Raw genomic sequence first — 19,042 nt, forward strand, 5'->3', positions numbered from 1 at the left:
AGGAAAGATGGTATCAAATGAACAAAAGCCTAAAATTACATATTCAATCTTAAGCCACATATTTATTGACTTTTAAGTTGTAATATGTAAGAGGAATAGAAGGCATATTGGTGACCTGGTTAATACTCACTAGTCAAGAGCTGTTTCTGTGCTCGGTTCCTGTTTGTATTGCAGATCTGCCAACGTTATGAACACATGGCTAAGAAACAACCGGTCCACAAGGGTCTAACAGCTTCCTCGTGCCTGGTCTATCAAAAAAGAATAGATTTCTCATTCACAGGTCAGGTATATTTTTGATATACGGCACACACATACCATCGGGTCCTGAAACACTAGCACGGTGATCTCGGTTTCAGCCATGTTTCCTGTTCGAGGCAGAGTCTTTCATATATATTCAGTTAATAGAAGAGACTGCTATTCCGTGAATTATTTATGTGATGGCCAGTTTGTTTGCATAAGTAGGGCAAACAAATTTTTTTGGATGAATGCTCTGCTGGTGTGAGGAAGGGCAGAGCGGAACAATTTAACCCTTCTTTGGGGTGGAGTTGTGGTTACCAAGTTATCGTGGATCTTGTCGTGGCTATGCGAAGCTAATTTTTATCCAAATGTGAATTTTTGGACGTGGCGTTTTCTGAAAGAAGCCAAGCTTGCCAAATGTAAATAAGTACTGTTCACTATGATGTATTTGTTTTGTCAAAAAAACAAGCCTTTTACTTGTATTTGTTTATTGGAAACTGTCCCTCACAAAGACAGATAGGCTATAATTGAAAAATCAGTCATCTCATAGCCCCAGTGCCCCTTTACCCTCATCTTTGTCAACCTCATGTTTTGTTATTCCTGAAAGTTAGATGTTTATTGTTTACAGCAAGGATAACTCGTTAAATTCTCCATTGCTATTTTTGTTATTTAATGCCCTATAAATAAACTAAAAGCAATATCTAATTTGATAGTTTCACTTCAGTCAGCTATACAACAACAGAAGGAAATGGAGCCTTGTCCACGCTACACAAAATACTTGAAATTCTGTAGCTGGGACTGAATGACCAGAATTCCTGCATTCATAAACCTCTCACAAAATGCCGTCAACAGGGAGGAATCAAGCCCCCACAGTCGACAGCTTGCCTGCTTCTAGGTAATACAGCTGCGATCTTCACTAGTTGGTTGCAGACACTGATTTGTGGACATTTTTCTAACCAGTAGAGCGTATTTTGGCATTCATATGCTCAAAGGGAGGTGGAAAGTTTCACACAACAAATAAGTTGTGCGGCTTTATGCGTGACATTTTATTTAAAGGTAATTGGGTTTTCTGTACATTTGCTAATAATTGTGAACTTTCACTTTTTTAAAAGTGTAAATTTCAGAATGGAGAGCACTTTCACTGACTATTCTAGTTTGCACATTTCAAGCCTTTGTCAGCACTTTCCCCCAAGGAGATTGGAAAGATTTTAGCCTGTTAATGCCTGTTAATACTCATTATTTATCTGAATATTTGTAGAAAGCATGGTAATAATTTTATGATAAAGATTTTAGCCTGTTAATACCTGTTAATACTCATTATTTAATCTGAATATTTGTAGAAAGCATGGAAATAATTTTATGATAATGCAAGTAGAATTCAGAACTGATCTCATCTAACAGTGAAATCATTAAACATCACTGGAAAACACATCACTGAAAAAAACCATAACCACAGAAAAACATTTGACCTGAGCTGGATTCAGGCTACAGGCAAAAAAACTTTACTGCTCTGTCAGAACAGTTAAATGTCATTGATTGTAACCTGTTCAAGAATAAGAAAGACTTAGATAATAGGAGAAGTGTTTGATTCATTTTGAGGGAATAAATGGGCCTAGAAAGCTGAAAGAGTTATCTTGGTGTCATACAACGTTAAGGAGTCGAGATTTGGCTTTTCAACTTTCTCAGTCCCATGGACAACCACACAACCTTTTAAACCAGTCATTACAAGTACAGAAAAAGAAGGAAAACCTTCTGTATCCGCTTCTGTTCCCTGGATTGACAGTCTCTTTTGTTGTATTGAAGGTGGCATTAACTATCCTGGAGAAAGAACTAATTCTAGTAGTCTGTAACATAATTTATTCGAACTAACTTCCTTTTAATTACCTTCTAAAGACAGGCATACATAAAATAATAGCAAACATAGAAATAGAATTTTAAATTCATCTGGTGCTTACTCTTGCTTACAACCTTTTGCTTTCAGAAGAAACAGCCTCACACATTGCCTTCAGGCAACTCTGGGATGCAAGTCATTTGCACCAGCAATAAGCACGTTTAAGATACCACTTTTTGCTGATGTTTTTGGCGACATGGTTAAAGGAATGCTGCAGAAGATGGTGTCTTATCTGCCAACCCCAATTGGTTCACAGGCAGAGGAGAAACAAGAAGAGAAACAAAAAGAGAAAAGCTAAGGTACAGAAGGACAAATAATACAGAAGTGGGAAGGTGAAATCTAAGGTAGGGCTGGCACAGGTCTGGTAAAGGCAGCGGTACCAGTGGTGTCCCCCCCAGCTTGGGCTGGTCAGAGCATCCTTGGAGCAAGGACCAGTGTTTCTATGATGGATCCTGGCCTTGGAGCAGTTGCAGGTCCCGTGGTAAAGCGTTCCCCTTACCATCTGCTTGTACTTCTACTATTGGTGGCAGCAGGCCTTGTTGTTGGATGAATTTGGTTTTCTGTATTTAATGTTTTGCAGATATCATAATATAAAATGAAACTCATGATAGGTCTGTACATGTCCCAAAGAGGCTGCATAATATTTGCCCAAGGATACATAAATATATGTGCATACATATATATATATATAAAAATATATATATAAAAAAAGGGTAAGCTGAGATAGGGAGGTCATGTGCATGGTTTTGGCTGGTGGACTCGTGATGGATATCAGTCTCTCGCTGTTGAAACACAGCACACAGTTCCGGTTCCCATGCTCTGAAAAGGATGCAAGGGAAAAAAAAGGAGCAGAAGAGCTTCAAAATTATTCGGAGGGCTGCAGGAAGTGTTTTACAGTAAGAGACTTGAAAAGTACAAGCTATTTAGCTTCTTCAACAAGAATGCATTAGGATGATTTGATTACAGCGACTTAGACACTTACTTAACTTAATGGAGAGAAAATACTGAGTGAATAAAGGGATCTTTAGTCCAAAGAAAAAAGACCTGAATTGCCCATAGCTGGAAGCTGAGACCATGAAACCATTCAGATAGGCAATGAAGCATACATTTTTTAAACAGAGGGAGTGATTAACTGTTGGAAAAAAACAGCAAGAAAACTAATGGATTCTCCATCTCTTGAAATCCTCAAGTGAGAAAAATGAATGCCTTTGAAAGTTATGCTTAGTCACACGCTAGTTAATTGGCTCAAAGTAAAAGCAGCAAGTGACATTGTGTCCTGTTTTATATAGGAGGTCAAACTAGATGGCTATAATAGTTCTCTTTGGCTTGCCAGTCTATGAAATACTGCAACTGCCAAAGCCCTACATTAAAAGAAAAATAATGCTTTGAAGTTAAGCAGTCCAAGAGTAAAGAAGGCAGAATAAGGGTTACTCTAGTAATCTTCACTATGATCCTCTGTGCATTTCCATTATGATGCACTCTTAACTGCTCAGTCACTCAGATTTTCTTCTCAACATAGACCATTACCAAAGTTATAATCCTAAATCCTTAGAAATCAGACTCTTTTATTGCTTGGTCTAAAGAAATAGCTCCTACCTCTTTTCTTTTATGGGGGTCAGCCCTTAGTGAGGGGTGCAATGAACAAATAATTGTATAAAGGACTGGCAAAATGAAAGGCACTTTATTTATATCAATGTCAAGTTAATGAAAGTATGGGTACTCTGGACCTTTAAGGAGGGGATACCCCATTAGGCCATCAAACTTGTCCTGCCTATTCTGAAAGGCAACATGGGTATGGAGAGGGCATCGTCCTGTCATATTAAGACCAAATATTCTGTTCATAAATGCAGACACAGGATACTGTTTACAGCCCAGTTGCAGAATGCAATGTATTTTTGCAGGGAGGATTTTCTTTCTCATATTTATGTGTGTTACGTCAGAAGCAGACAAACATCATGAGACTACCATATGTCTGTTAGGAAAAGGAATGAGGTTAGGAGAATTTGCTGCCTAGCATTTTGCTTGAACCCCTTCTCCTTACAGGCAGTGTGAATGTTGCCAATCATAAGGGAAGTAGATGTTAATCCATAATTTATAATCCAGTGTACAGATAAAACTGGTTTATCAACTAACATGAATTTTTGAACGCTTCATATTTAGAAAGTAATACCAAATTTTGATTGAGAAAAATGTATAAAACTATGTAATTATCTTTTAAACCCATTATAAAGATATTCCTTTCTATGTCTCTGTAATAACAGAGTATTTAGCAAATAGATCTACTAATTTAAAGTAAAATAATGGTGTTAAATACATGTTTAGGGGAGAGAGGAAAGACGGTTTTAGTTTGTAATGTTGCCTGCAGTTAGCAGGCAGTCTCAACTGCTGTTGAGAACTGCTGAGAACTGCTCAAATGTTGGCAGTCTCAACATTACATTAAAAAGTTGCACTTTTTAGTACAACTAAATGAGTACATTAGTACATGAGTAAATTAGTACAACTAATAATGAGTATGAAAAAATCCCCTAAACCTACATTTTGTTTATTTCTAGTGTGCCCCGCGATTTTTTAGGCCCTTCCCAAATGTCTTACTGTTCAGAGATCTCATCCAACATCCACTAAAGTAACTAGAATGGCTCCCACTGTTTTCCATGGGAGACAGTGTCAAGCTGTGTTAATGATAGGATTGAGCATGTTCTAGCTCTCTTTGGATGCAGTGGAGTTTTATTCTGATAAATCTATAGCTATTACTATAAACTATCGGTCTCATTTCTTATAAGATGAAAAAGACTATGTCTCCTTTTAGTTTGATGAGAGTTTGGAAAGATAAAAATCCTCTTAGAGTCAATATAAGTATTATTACTGCATTTCCCTTTCTCAGGACTGGACTTTGCAAAAATTGTATTTAATTAAGTGATTACTTCTAATAAATGTTGAAGCTACTTACATCCTTCTGTGTTACTCAGTATGAATAAAGTTTGTGGAATGATACGATGACTATGCTGAATCCTATTAGATGTACTGTTTAAAACTGAAGCAGTCCCCTGTGAACTAGTCTGGATATCCTCCAGTGTTCATTATTAGTATATGCTTCATCTCTGTATCATATGGCTACTTGTCTTCCCCAAAAGAAACAATGCATTAACTGCTTGGTGGTTTTGGCTCCATCCCTCTATTAAAATTTACAGGCCTCAAGAATCCCCAAATACTTTTATTTTTAATTCACTACCATGTCAGAATATTGGAGCTTACCTTTAATAGTGTAGGATTACATAGTTTATACAAGTTTATATTTCTTTGCTTTTCTAAAGAGAAATAAAAACAATAATACCATTAGCTTCTTAGGTCAAATTAAAATAGTAAATTATTAATAGGCATTAAAGAGTAAGACAAAAGGAAAAGTATTTGCTTTGGTGATGGATTGGGAACTTGGCTGGGAATCGTAAAGCTGCATTTTGTCCTTGATTCTTCTCTAAGAGGTCATGACCTTGGTCACTCACGTCTGTTTCCTCCTCTTTCTTCCCTTAAGCTGTGCCCATTTTGATGCTTAGGTTATAAAGGTTACCAGAATAGGCATTGGCTCCAACTACATTGCCTTCCACATTGAAAAACAATATTCCTGTGATCATTTTTGGACCTTGTCATGATATTTTAATATAAAGAGAGATTAACTGTTGGTTATGGGATTTGGTGGGTACACAGAAACCCTTACTGTATATATAAGTTTATATACTGTAGATAAGAATGATTTTCATCATCTCAGATACACCCAAAAAAGCTTTACAGAAGATCAGAATTTAATGTCATATTAAGTGAAAACTGTAGGTAGGATAGCTAAGGGAAAATAGTTGGCTATCACTCACTTTGTGTACACCAGCCATTCCCCTCTGTAAACGCGTTGAGTAATCTCTCGAATACATCCAAATTAATAGTTCTGACTTTTAATGCAAAAACATATCCAGAAGGAAAAGGGCTGTCTGATAGGAATAATAGATTTGAACCATGATCAATAGTCCTTTTTTTGTGCAATCTTCAACAAATTGCTTTGCCGCAGTTTTCTAAATTGTTAAGAGATCCAAAGATAAGTATATCAAAGTGAAGATGTGCAGAAAATACAAACTTAAGATAACACAACTTAAGCAGCTCTTCCCTTTTCTCCCCCTTCAGTTGTTTCTTCGCTGATCAGCATCTTCCACAGGCTTGTTAAAGAGTCTTCAATATTTGCTGGACTGCAAAAAAAATGCAGCAAACAATAGGTAGTAGTCAACAAAATACTTTCCTCCACTATCAGTGTGGACCATAGTGACAAGTACTGTGGTGGCCACAAGTGATTTCAAGGGATCATATTATTCAATAGTTTAAATTCTCCTCACTTTGTAATGACCTATTCATTTTGCCTTTGTATGACTGCGTCATTTGTGTCAATTCCCTCAAGGAATTAACAGAGTAGAATATTCCTAGTGAAGAGACTAGGGTTTGGTGTTGTTTTTTTTTTTATTATTTGTTTTGTTTTGTTAACCTACTCTTACCAGAGCTAGATCCAGAGCACACACCACCAATTCCTTTTTTTTGAACTAGTTTCCTGTGGAGTCCAATGTCAAAAAACCTAATACTATGGCTTTCTGAAGCTCAGGTCTGCCTGTGTTTTACTCTTGTCTTTAAATACAGCACTCTCCAACAGGGTTTCAGGGCACCCTAATAGCTGTAGGTTGGCTTTGCTACCATTGGAGAAGCTTGAAAAGATCCCAATGCCCTGTAGCTGTTTAACCTATGGCAAAATAATCTGACTTCGACCTCTAAAAGAACTGTTTAGATGCATTCGACTGACGTACAAAGATCCCCAGGGATAACATATGTCGTTATGTATACTGGTAAACTCGGTTACCAAAATTAGAAATGCAAGGACTACAGCATAAAAAAGGTATAGTGCAACAGGTACAGCAGACAATTCAATTTGCAATTGGTCTGCTGCAGCAAGAAGTTATAGCACTGCCGAGTGCTTTTTGCTGAGGCAGGAAACCTATGAATTTTACAAATTTGAAGAGCTTGCATAAAAGGGGAAGATTGGAAAAGACCCATGGGATGCAGCTGCTGCACGCTAGAATGATAATTGGCTGTGGTGTGCCACTTCTTCTGTGATGGTGTCGTACTGTTGGACTTGGTCTGAGAACAGTGTTGCTTGTTCAGCCAAAGGACTGTCAAAATTTCTGTCAAAACAGACCTTTCTTACCAGCTTGGTTGACCAAAGTTCTTTCAGATGCTTGTGTCCCCAGTATAAGTGTATGTATTTTTCAAACTGATACACGATGTTGAATGCAGATGGGCTTTGCAATCACAATCAGGTTGTGTGCTTTTTTACTGTTCAAGTTGCATGAAATACAGGAAACATAACTTGCAATAAATTACGTAGGCTTATGTGGATTATTAGTCCGATGGGAATAAGTAGAAGTTACATTTGCTTGGTTTGAACAATTTATGTTTTATAACCACAGTCCGTTACGGTCTTTTCCACATATAAATATTTCCAGCAGCTGTGACTGCCAAATTACTTGGAGCAAGTGAACATTGCTCAGTCTTTGTAAGTACAAAGAGACTTAATAACAATCATGCCTTATGGTCATCCCAAACATTACTCATTCTGCTTTACCTAATGCATACTTTGGATTTAAATGCCCACCAACACCTCAGCCAAAGCTGCTAGTGGTATAACTTCAGCCTGTGATGGGAATATAACAAGACTTTTTGCTTGATATGTGCTAGTTTCAAAATAAGGTAGGGTTCTATTAATGATTTATGGTACATCTGCAGCAGGATTTTACAGCAAGTTTACAGATGGATTATTTTATGCATTGGCAACTAAACTAATCTGTATTTACTGTTCAATCCCAACTTCTTATTCATGGAATTCAAGGTGGATGGCTAAGCATCATTCTCTGCTTTCTAGCTTCTGCAGTTTTCCTTCCCATTTTATTTTGACGTGAATGCAGAGAGATGATATCAGAAATGTGGGAAGAGAAACACATGCTAAAAAAAGAAATTCTTTTTGGAAAACCCTAGAGGAGCTTCCCAATCAAGATACCAGTCATCTGACTGTGATACTGGAAAAGATACAGCAGCTGCAAAGACCTTGCATAAATAGCACAATATACATACACAGTCCAGGAATGATTATGACAGCCCTTCTCAGTCTCAGTACCTGTATGTAACGTAAGTCAGAGGAGGAAGGGATGGGGAGGATAAAGGAGAACAATTTTCATAGTATCAGCATAATAGCTCTGGCTACTGTCTGTCAAGTAGTACAATTTACAGAAAGTAACACTTCCGGTCTGGCTCATCCTTGGGTGATGGGTCTCACGCAAGTGAAATCAATGGAAAGTCTAGAGAGGTTCTACCACTTCATAGGCTTTTCCATCTCAACTATCATCTCTCCCTAAATCAAATGCAACTAAGCATTGCTGATGTTCATACCCGTTAGGTGGAGATGTGGGCAAATAAAGCAGGTGTGTGGTATGCTGCTATTGCATTTGGACTATCATTCTCTGAGATTACCATCATCAAACCAGAGTTTTCCATATGTTGGCCAGTGCTGTCCATAATGGTGGCATTCACTGAAATTATAATCAGGGTTATTTATGCACTTTTTTTAGTTAGAAGTATTTTCTGTTTGCAGCAATTTCCAGATTTGCTCTCATATTAATAAGGTATATGGTTAGTAATGGAAGTAAACCAAACTTCTTTGTGTCAGCCTTATGTGTGCACAATTACATGCTGTCATAGCTGAAAAAATGACAACAAGGAAATTTCCGTGAACATTTAAACAAATCCAAGTGCTAGGATAATTCTTGCTTAAAATATATTCATATGAGGGAATGTGGCTGTTGTTTCTGCTAGACCATCCTGTTAATTTCTCCCACCAGTGCCTATGGGAGTGCCTATGCCACATGTGCTGGAAGCAGCTTAGGCCATATGATTGGTACCTTAACAATAAAAGCCCTGATTTCAGAGAAATCTTTCAAACAGATTGAAACTTGGCAGAAGCAAGAGTGAAATGACAGCAGCTATAAACAACACCTCTTATATTGATATAGGTTCTGAAGATGTCATTCATTTCAGTAGGAGAAGCCCCTCTGTTTAGGTGTATGATGTCCACAAAGCATTTCAGTAACATCATAATTTCCTTTTTATCCTGTGTCATAGCCTTTGGCAGTTAGGAGGGCAAATGCTTGTAAGGTGATGTACCACATACAATCCACGCTTAGCTCTGTTGTAACCTACTCCAAAGCCAAATTTAGAGAAACTTAGCAGGGTTTTTTTTGTTTGTTTGTTTGTTTGTTTGAAGATCACCATATGTAAGTGTGCATTCTCCAAGATTGTCATTTGCTAACATAATTGTCATCTTGTTTCTGGAGAACCTGAGACAGCCCTTATTGACTCACTAGCTTTAAAAGCTCAGGTGCAGCTGTATTTAATTAAAAAAAAAGAAAAGGAACACCTGTTAGAACTTTGGATCAGTACGCTGTTTATTAACTTACCACACTAAGTGTTAACATTATTATGTACGTTTGCATGTTTTGCTGTAATAGTTACAAGATAACAGGATTATGTATGATCAACTCAGAGGCTAAATATGTCATAACAGCCTTAGGCATTGCAGGCTGCTTTGGTTCAGCAATATTCTCTTGCAGTCCTCTAACATGCTTTTAAAACTTTTTGCTTGCTTGTTTTGCAGGAGCAATTTAACCATGAATTCTGCTCAGGCAAATATTTTGCTTTGCCTGAAATATACAATATGTCGCTCACAGGAGTTCCACATAAGCAATAACTCAAGTAAGACTTGGGTGCCATTTCCCCCTTATAAGATCACTGATGCAGAACAGACCAGAGTGAGGATATGAGAGCTTTCCCTTTTCATTCTTCTTATTTTCAGATAATCTCGCCTCCTCTGACTTTTAAAGCATTTGGTCTCACCTGACTTTCCTCTTATTTTCTCCTGGGTACCTGGACCATATAGGCCACTATCTCTAATTTTGACTTACAGTCCTCTGTTGAACGTCTTTCTGCTCGTCTTAAGGCCCCTCATGCTCAGACATCAGTGACCTCATTGATGACAAGATTTAGGTGCTTGTTTTCTCATCCTCACCTCTGCTCAATTTCTAAGCCTGCCTCAAAACTCCCCACAAGGTTAATTATCCAATTAGGGTCTTCACTGAATAAAACCCTCTGTGATCTTTGGCTATGTTCTCCCTTGGCACAGTTCAGTTTCTTGCATCATTGCTCTTGGCCCCTATCATCATGTCCTGTCACTAGTCCAGCCATCAAAATCCACGTCTTAATTTCTCTTAGTTTACCTTGGTTTTTCTCCCAGGCAGTCCATTGTGGGACTATTTTGGGTTTGTTCTGGGAATTCGCTATAAACATGCATAAAGTATTCCTAGAGCCCTGCTTAGAAATTCCCCTTTCAAAACTCTTCATAATAGATAAGCCATGTGCGCTGGGATCCTTTATTACTAATATCACTTTATAGTCATCTGTGTGTTTTTATCCAGTCGTGTCCTGCATTACTGTTTGACTGTAAGTTTTTTGGTGGAAGAATCCACATTCTTGCTCTGCATATGTGTTATAGCTCGCAAAATGCAGTCCTGGTCCATGACTGGGGCTCCAAGACAGAATGGTAAAACAAACCATATACTATAATTATGATGAACATAATTGGTTATTAGTTCCTCTCTTTTTACTGTGTTTCGTTATGAAATAAGTTAGCAAACATCATGCCAGATGTACAACTTGTGCTCAATACATTGCCTTAAACCTAGTGGCATGATTAGGAGGTTCTAGATTGTGTATTTGTGCTGTTCCCTGTGGGAGAAAAAAATACTAATGCAGTTCAAAGCATAAGCATACTTGCCTTATGAATTACATTCACATGGTAAATTCAACTTCACCTATTCAGGCTCTCAAATATCTATGGTCTTCAGACCATGCCTGGCTTGGTTTTCATTTGAAATCTGTGCTGTAATTATAAGGTTGCTCTGATATTGAAGTTCTAGTGATTTGTTTTGGGTTACTGCCAGATAGCGGGTGGAAAAATCCCTTTTATAGGAATATTGGTCTTCCGAAGGAAAATTCTGAGACAAGATCATATTTCAGAGAAATGCTATACAGTTTCATGAAACATTTGGAGAACTATGATTTTAAAGGGCAAGAAGGCTTCAAAAGATTGAATTGTAGTTCCTAATAATAGTGGAATGTATACATTCTGTGTACCGTTTATCAAATACCCAAAACATTGTATCTAGAATTAGGAAGACCTTGGAGAATTCAGTTTGCTGCCCAAACAAAACTTGCCATAGCAGAATTCCTTTCTTCTTTTCTCATTCAGTTTTGAGTCATGCTCTAACTGTTTTTCATTAATAACACAAATAATGTATCCTGCAAGTTCTGTTCACAAGTTTGGTTTTCACAGCACAAACACATAGTAAAACTTCAGTTACAATTGACTTTTCCCGCTTTCAGTACAACCTGCCACATCTGCTATACATCTCCTGTAAGCTATAACCTTCTTTTAGGGTTATATCCTTCAGACCTGTTTGTTTGGGCTAGTTCGAATCTCAGACCTCAGGGTCTACAGACTTTCTTTTCAAAACTAAACCTCTTTTTAGAGACAAATATTTCTGTTCATCTGGGTGATATAGGCAGATGTTATATTTTCTTCTAGATGTATCATAACTCTTTCCCAGTCTGGCATTGAAGAAAGGAATATGCATTCTTTAATACCCACATGACAAATTTCCATGTTGTGAGATGGAAATCTAGCAAGATTTCCCCCCACATGTTTGAAGCTGTTCCCCCCAACACCCTCTGACATGCCCAATTCATTTGCACTTGCAGTGGGACAAAGACACAGAAAATAATATCAAATCAAAATAACAGGTTTTCCACCGAGCTGATATGTCTTTGTCACAGGATCCTTCTGGCTGCCTATGATGTATGTTGATGATGATGATGCCTATGATGGCTGCCTGTTGTATGGCCTGTAAGGCCATATCCGCACTTTAATCTGTATTTACCCTTGCCCGTCACAGATAACTTCCTCTGGCTGAAGCACATTTAGAGCTGTGCCCCCAAACTTCACCACATCTGTTTCAAATACCAAATCCACCCTAGCAGCTGAACCCGCCGACCTTCTGCAGGATAGTGACACTGTTATCATTCAAAGTGCAAATGTCATCAACTAAGTTCTCATTCTGTTTTGCTTGCATATCAGATGAAAATGGTAATTAACCAAGAAAATTGCCAATTTTATATGGCTGAGCTTCCAGCAGTGATCCACTGTGTTGATTATTAGCAGCCATTTGAGCGCTGCAGAGCAACGAAGACAGAGAAAGTCACCAAGGACAAGATCTAGAAAGAGAAATTACTTCAGACGTAGTCTTCTGGAAGACCTGAGAGCTGTCAGTTGCCTCTCAAATATATTTTAGACCTAGAATAAGATTTTGTTAAATCTAATCTGATTATCCAATACTATTATTTACTATTATTGCTAGTCCAATAGTATTATTGGACTATCCAATAATTAATAGTGCAATACTATTATTGGACTATCCAATAATTTTATTTAAAACATGAAGTATAACAGTAAAGAGAAAGGAGAAGTAAAGGAGTTGCTCTTAATGTTCTGGTAGTCCTAGGACCTGCAAAAGCAAGATCTTGTCAAGCTGTGCTGTTGAAGAGCATAACATACAACATGGGCATGTGGAGGAATCTACCCTTGAATGACAGCAGATAGCTGTTGTGAACTGGATGGGCATCTCTTGCAAGTGAAGCAAAAATACATTGAGACAAAACCAATGTATTTGTAACCATTTGTGAGGTTGATGTCTCTCTTACTTGCTGAATAGTAGGAAGTGCCCTTTTTCATTGATCCTGATAATTTTAGGCTTTTCATGAGTTGCTACGATTTTCTGGGGAAAGATACTAACTTCCTTTTCACCTTTGCTGTGTTGAGCTGTGGATATTCTTCTTACTGTTGATGTCACCTATATGTGAATTTGAAAGAGCTGGATGTTTCTGTACACCAAATGACTGAGCTTAGTCTAAAAGAAGTTCCTATTAAATATATTGAAGGATATATTAAGCTTGTTCTCCATCAGCAATGAGATTAATCATTTATACCTTAATATTTGCAATGGAATATGTTGAATTCAGGCTGACATGAGTTTTCCAATTGGCTCTGTCTGGCAATAATAGTAACACACCCTACATTTGTGAACTTCTGCTCATCAGCCGTAGCAGCAGGGTATGAAGTGGTATCAATGGTGGTTGGCATTCATAGGGAATAGTTGTTAATAAATGGATATAGACAAGTTGCGCCTATCATTGAAAAAAAAAACCCAAAAAACCAACAACAAAAATAGAAAATTGTGGAGGAGAGGGATACATTATTTAGGTTTGAACTTCCCTTTTGGTAGCGAAGTATGCATTTCTGTTCAGCTCACACAAAGATTAATGCTCAGTCAGATCCATTGGGAACTAAAACCCAATACCTAGGTATTTATGATGTGGTAAGATCCTAGCCCTGTTTGCCATCATGGCAGGCTCTGAACAGGCCACAGGTATTGACTAACAAGTAAGTAGGCATGAGAAAATTTTCCCTGTCAGCTTGCGTGGATATGGTTGCCTATGAAAATTTCTGTCATTGAGGTAATAGGAATATTGTATTTGTAGGTTGAATCCAGAAGACTAGTAAAGTCAAATCTTCAGGTCTTGTGATTTGTGTCACTGTTTTCTTTTACCAGGAAAATGACAGTAAAGCTCAGCTTGAAGTGTGGCCATGACTCCATTCCAGAGAGGAAAGACATAGATGAAGCTGAAAGCTTTGTTAGAAGGTGATGGTGGGTGATGAATGCCAGAGGCCCATAATGCATACAATGAGAAACACTGCAGAATGGTTGGGGGGAATATAGAAAGCAGAAGCAGAATGAAGAGAGGCGGGTTTCTCCTCACTGCAGTTCTAGATCAGTTAAAGTGTAACTAACTGAGCAGGGAAGTTACTCTGCTGCAAAATAGATAGATAAGACACCAACAGGTCCAATGCTCTCAAATACCACATCTTCTGAGGACAAAGTCTTGCCCTGTCAGAAGCAAAGCCTGCATGGGATTATGACTTCTATCCATCAGTATGTTCAAGAGAGAGATCCTGCTGTCTTTGTCTAATTTTTCCTCCCCTCGGGGAGAAATGGATGCAGAGGATGAGGCATCTATATTAGAAATTCTTAGGCGTAACTATTGTTTCTGAAGATCATTATTTCTCTCTCCAGCAGCAAAACATTGCTGGAGGCAGGAAGGATATGGGTGAGTTTTAATTGTTGGTGCCAACACAGTGCACATCAATTTTGACAGATAGATTATTTAAGATTTGCTTTACCGATCGATATGTAACAAATCTACTTGCCAGCGTAGCTGAGCACACAGAGGTCTTCTTTGACCAAGCAAAGATTTTAAGGTGGACATCATTAGCCAAGGATGTAGAGCTGGAATCAGATCATTTTGTAGTCTCAGCAATAGCTGCTTTGCATAATTGCATGTAGGTGCGGAGATATTACGAGTTTAGTGTAGAAATACTTTGAGCTGCTCACACTAATTTGTAGTTTCATGCCTGCTTACGTAGGGGCAAATGCAAATGAGCATAGTACTGCATCAAGAATCTAGCTGCCACTTGACATTTGTGCTCATGACTGAGTCAGCAACAGTACCTTCACTATGATAGCAACTGGAGCTGTGCAGGCATTGGATACAGACAGTCTTTCCCCTAGTATCTCCCTGGTGTATGTTAAAAATATCATCTAATAATAAGACAACTGTCAGTATATAAAGACAAGATTGGAGTTATGCTTTAGTACTATATACACTGAAAACATGTTTTGGAAGTTAGCAACGTTATGGGGATGGCCTTTTCTATTCCATCTCTGTCCATCAAGATTTTAAAGTAACAGCCTGCAAAGGTGAAATCTGCCTGTTTCAGATGGTGAATGGTTATTAGTCCATCAATATTTTTACTCTTTTTTGAGACAGCAACTTGTAATTTATGATTGCAATGAACACTAGGAGCACATCAAGCTGTTTTTACAGGATACATGCTAACAGAAGAGATATGCTGTACTGTGTATATGAATATTTTATTACTCCTGCTGTACAACATTTTGACCAAATGTCACTTAGACAAATAGGTTGTGTTTTCTCTACAGAAGTCCTGAATTAGCACTGTACACCCTGCCTCATTTTCCATTAAAAAAAACTAAGAATTTTACAAAACCCACCTATCTATTGATTGTTGTGTACCACCTTGAAGTACTCCGTACTGCAACGCTATTCCCTTATATTAATTGCACATGTCTGGAGGTTTTCTTTTTTCCACATGACAGTTCTGTTATGAACAGCCACAAGATTTTTCTAATCCTCTGCCACCGTGGTTTTTTGTCTTAAAGAAGCACAAAAATAGTGCTGTAGGTAAAGCACAACATTTGACATTATTGCGAAGTCTTTTTACTGAGACTCAGTGGTAAGAAGCAGCTTTCTTGATCCTGAACTGTTACCACCTACATTATCTTTCAGTCATATCATCTTACCCAGGCTCACAAATAAGTTCCGTCATTCATAGTGAAGGAACTGATTTTCCCACCATAACATGTATCCCACCATAACAGTACTGCTGCTGCTGGAGGAGTCTAGTTAATGCAGCTGGTAGGTTTTTTTTTTCCCCATCAGCAGAATTTTTTCTGTTTTGGCCAAATTAGGTTTCCTATAACAAAAAACCTTGTTCCAAATCAGTAGAGCAATGGGGTTTGGCCTGCCACACACCAGGTGGCTTTTCTAACATTGCAGGGTTAGTTGTCAATAGGAGATTAACCTACTTCACTGGAGAAACTGGAATCAGCTCTCCGTGATGTACTTATACTTCTGGCCAAACAAGGACGTGTAATGATAAAATTTGGATAGGGAGCCAACTGGTGTTGCTGTTGTCCCAACAGTCATTAGCTTTAATTGCTGGAGTGGTTGATGTACTTGACAACACAGATGGAATATGCAGGGTGTCAGCCAAGGTTTCTGTCATCCACGGGGCTATGGCAGGGCTTTTGCTCTTCCTGTCTCTCTTCAGCTGTCTCTTCCTCCTCCTAAAACCACTTGGACTTATATGTGAATGCAGCATTAAATGCCCTGAAGGAGAACTTAGTGGCATGACTGAATAAATAATGCTGATGCACCATTTCAGTACAAATGCACCAACGTATATAATCAGTGAGTTGATACCTGACTTGTTATGCCTGTGTCACAGCAGCGGGCCTCACACGGATAACATAATTTTGCTGCATTCCTAGGGTTTATGTAAGGGTCATGTGTACAAGAATGGGAGAAGACAGTCCTGTTCCTCAGCCCTTGCTCAGAGCAGATCAGATAGAAACCAGCTCCAGTTCAAAGGCTGCACAATGCTGGGCCCCAGTGAAGATGCCCTTTTGGTCATGGGGCTTCTTTATTGGCTGAAATAAAACTGGCTGTTTATTCCAGAACAGTTTAGGTGTCAACATACAGATGATGTTACCTCTTTATTCTCATACACTAATACATATCAAATTTCCTGGCAGTGTTTCCATTTTGCCTTCACGCAGGAGTTGTAATGGGGTAATGATGCGAGTGGCAGAGCAGTTCCTGCTAAATAGTGCTGCAGCTGTAAATACACACAAATTGGTTAAAAAGAAGCAATATTAACCTTACTTTCAACAAATGAGACAGAAATATGGGCTGGCTGAATTCACATTCATGGGGAAGATCACAGTGAGGCAGTGTAAAGGGAGACTGGACACACACCATGAGCTCCGAAGATTCCTCCAGAAAGGTGAGTAAAAGAAGGGGAGCCTGTTTCTAAAAGAGCAGTTGGAGGGTCAGGAGGACTTAACTGAGCACAGAGAGGAGGATAGGATTCAGATAGAAAAGTCAAGTATGTGTCTACAGAGAGAGAATGGAGAGAACAGTCATGGAGAATGACAGTAGAATACTGGTCCTGAGTCTGGAGAAGACAACCAGACATGCTGTGGTAGCTGTTGTGAGGGAAAACATGCTCACCTGCAGAGTGGGAGAGAGCAGCTATAGCCAACAACATGGCCCTGGATGTGAAATTCAGAGTTGGCGAGGACCAGAGGAGACATTTTTAGAATGAGAGGAACTAAAGATTTAGGAAATAAACCTGATATTGTAAGGAGAATATGCTCTCATTGGAAGGTATGGGCTGGACCCCATGCAGAAAATAGAAGAAGCAACAAGGCAGCACATATATTATCTGCTGGGGGCTGGGGAGGTGTATTTAAATAGAAGAGTGTTGTTTAACGTTGTTAGAGAAAAGAATATTTATTGTACTGAAGAAAAACTATCTACGGGATTTCCCTCATGCATGCTTTTTAGTGATGGGTCAGAAAGAGGAGCAGAGAAACTAGGGCTGGGGTTTGAAAGGTCTGAAAGCAGATGACAGCCCATCAAAGCTAATGGACCAGAAAACATGAAAGAGCCAAATGTCAGTGTGAGAGAGAGTGGGCTGATGCTGAAAGAGATCAGATGATGGCTGAAGAGGGAAAGGGTCTATATAAAAAAAAATAATCAGAGAGAGTACTGCTCGATAAAAACAATCATGGGAAAGACACCAGTGATAAGAAGAGAAGAATGAACCAAGACTGAAATTTGAAAAGAGATATGAAAGCAAAGAAATATGCACTTAAGGGTTGGATGTATCATCATTGTATGAGTTGAAGTTGTTAAGGATGAGTGGGGAAGACTGCAAGACAGAGAGAATTAGCAAGACTTTAAAGAAGGTTGATAGGTAGGATAGGATGTAACAGCAGAATGAATGGAAAAAGAAGCAGCAGATGCAGTCTGCTCAAAAGCCAGGAAAAGTTCCAGGAGAGAAGATGCAGAAAAGGGAGCCTGATAGATCAAACGCAGATGGGTTAAGTTGGAGATTATGAAAGAAAGCAAGAAGGGACAAAGAGAATTTAATATAACTGTGAAGTGGTGGGATAAGCCACTATTACAGGCTGTCTTCCCAGAGTTTGCAGAAGCCTCCTTGTCACAGAACCACCTCATGCAGATGTTCAAGACAGTCCTTTATTTCTGTGATGGTAGGCCACATGTTGCAGTGTTTTCATGTTACATATTCACTTTCATAGATTGATATGACAAAACGTATTTGTATTGACACATTGCATCTGATTATAGGAAAAAAATAATCTTGTGACATGTCAATCACCAGATGGCATTTTGAATGTAAAACCAAATCCGTTGTTTAATGTATATTCAAGGATGATTTCATAGAAATACTGTTAGAACAAAGACTGTTCTGTGGGAACATGTGTGTGTGTGTATTTGTCCAGTAGCTTGGGATTTAGGAGGTCTAAGGATTAGTGGTGAAACTGTCAACTCTTTTGTGAGCATATAACAAGATTCACGTTTCTCTAAATTGTATATGGATTAGAGAAACGACTGAAGGAATATAAATGCCTTTAGAAGCCTTCATACGCCAAATCCATCACCGAGTTTGGCCAGAAAACCAGTGTGTCTGAGAAAGAACCTCGTAAATCCATCAAGGAAGGACATCTGTGATAGTAGCACTCTTGATCTAAAGAAAGAGCGAGCATCTTATTAGCTGGACTCTTTCTAGTGGCAGAAGCTTTGAAGGTTTCTTAATGATTTGCTGTTGTACCTTCAGATATATTGCTTTCATTTTTTTCCTTGCTCTGTTGTATGATTTATGATGTGTCCTTCCCTGAGACCTTTAATGTGTTTTGTCTACTGTTGTATCTTTTACACTATTGTCACTCAGGATTATCCACCAAAGAACACACGCCTGGTACTTAAAAGCAACATGTGCAC

The sequence above is a fragment of the Rissa tridactyla genome, chromosome 2, assembly GCF_028500815.1.
Source record: "Rissa tridactyla isolate bRisTri1 chromosome 2, bRisTri1.patW.cur.20221130, whole genome shotgun sequence".
NCBI classification, from domain to species: Eukaryota; Metazoa; Chordata; class Aves; order Charadriiformes; family Laridae; genus Rissa; species Rissa tridactyla.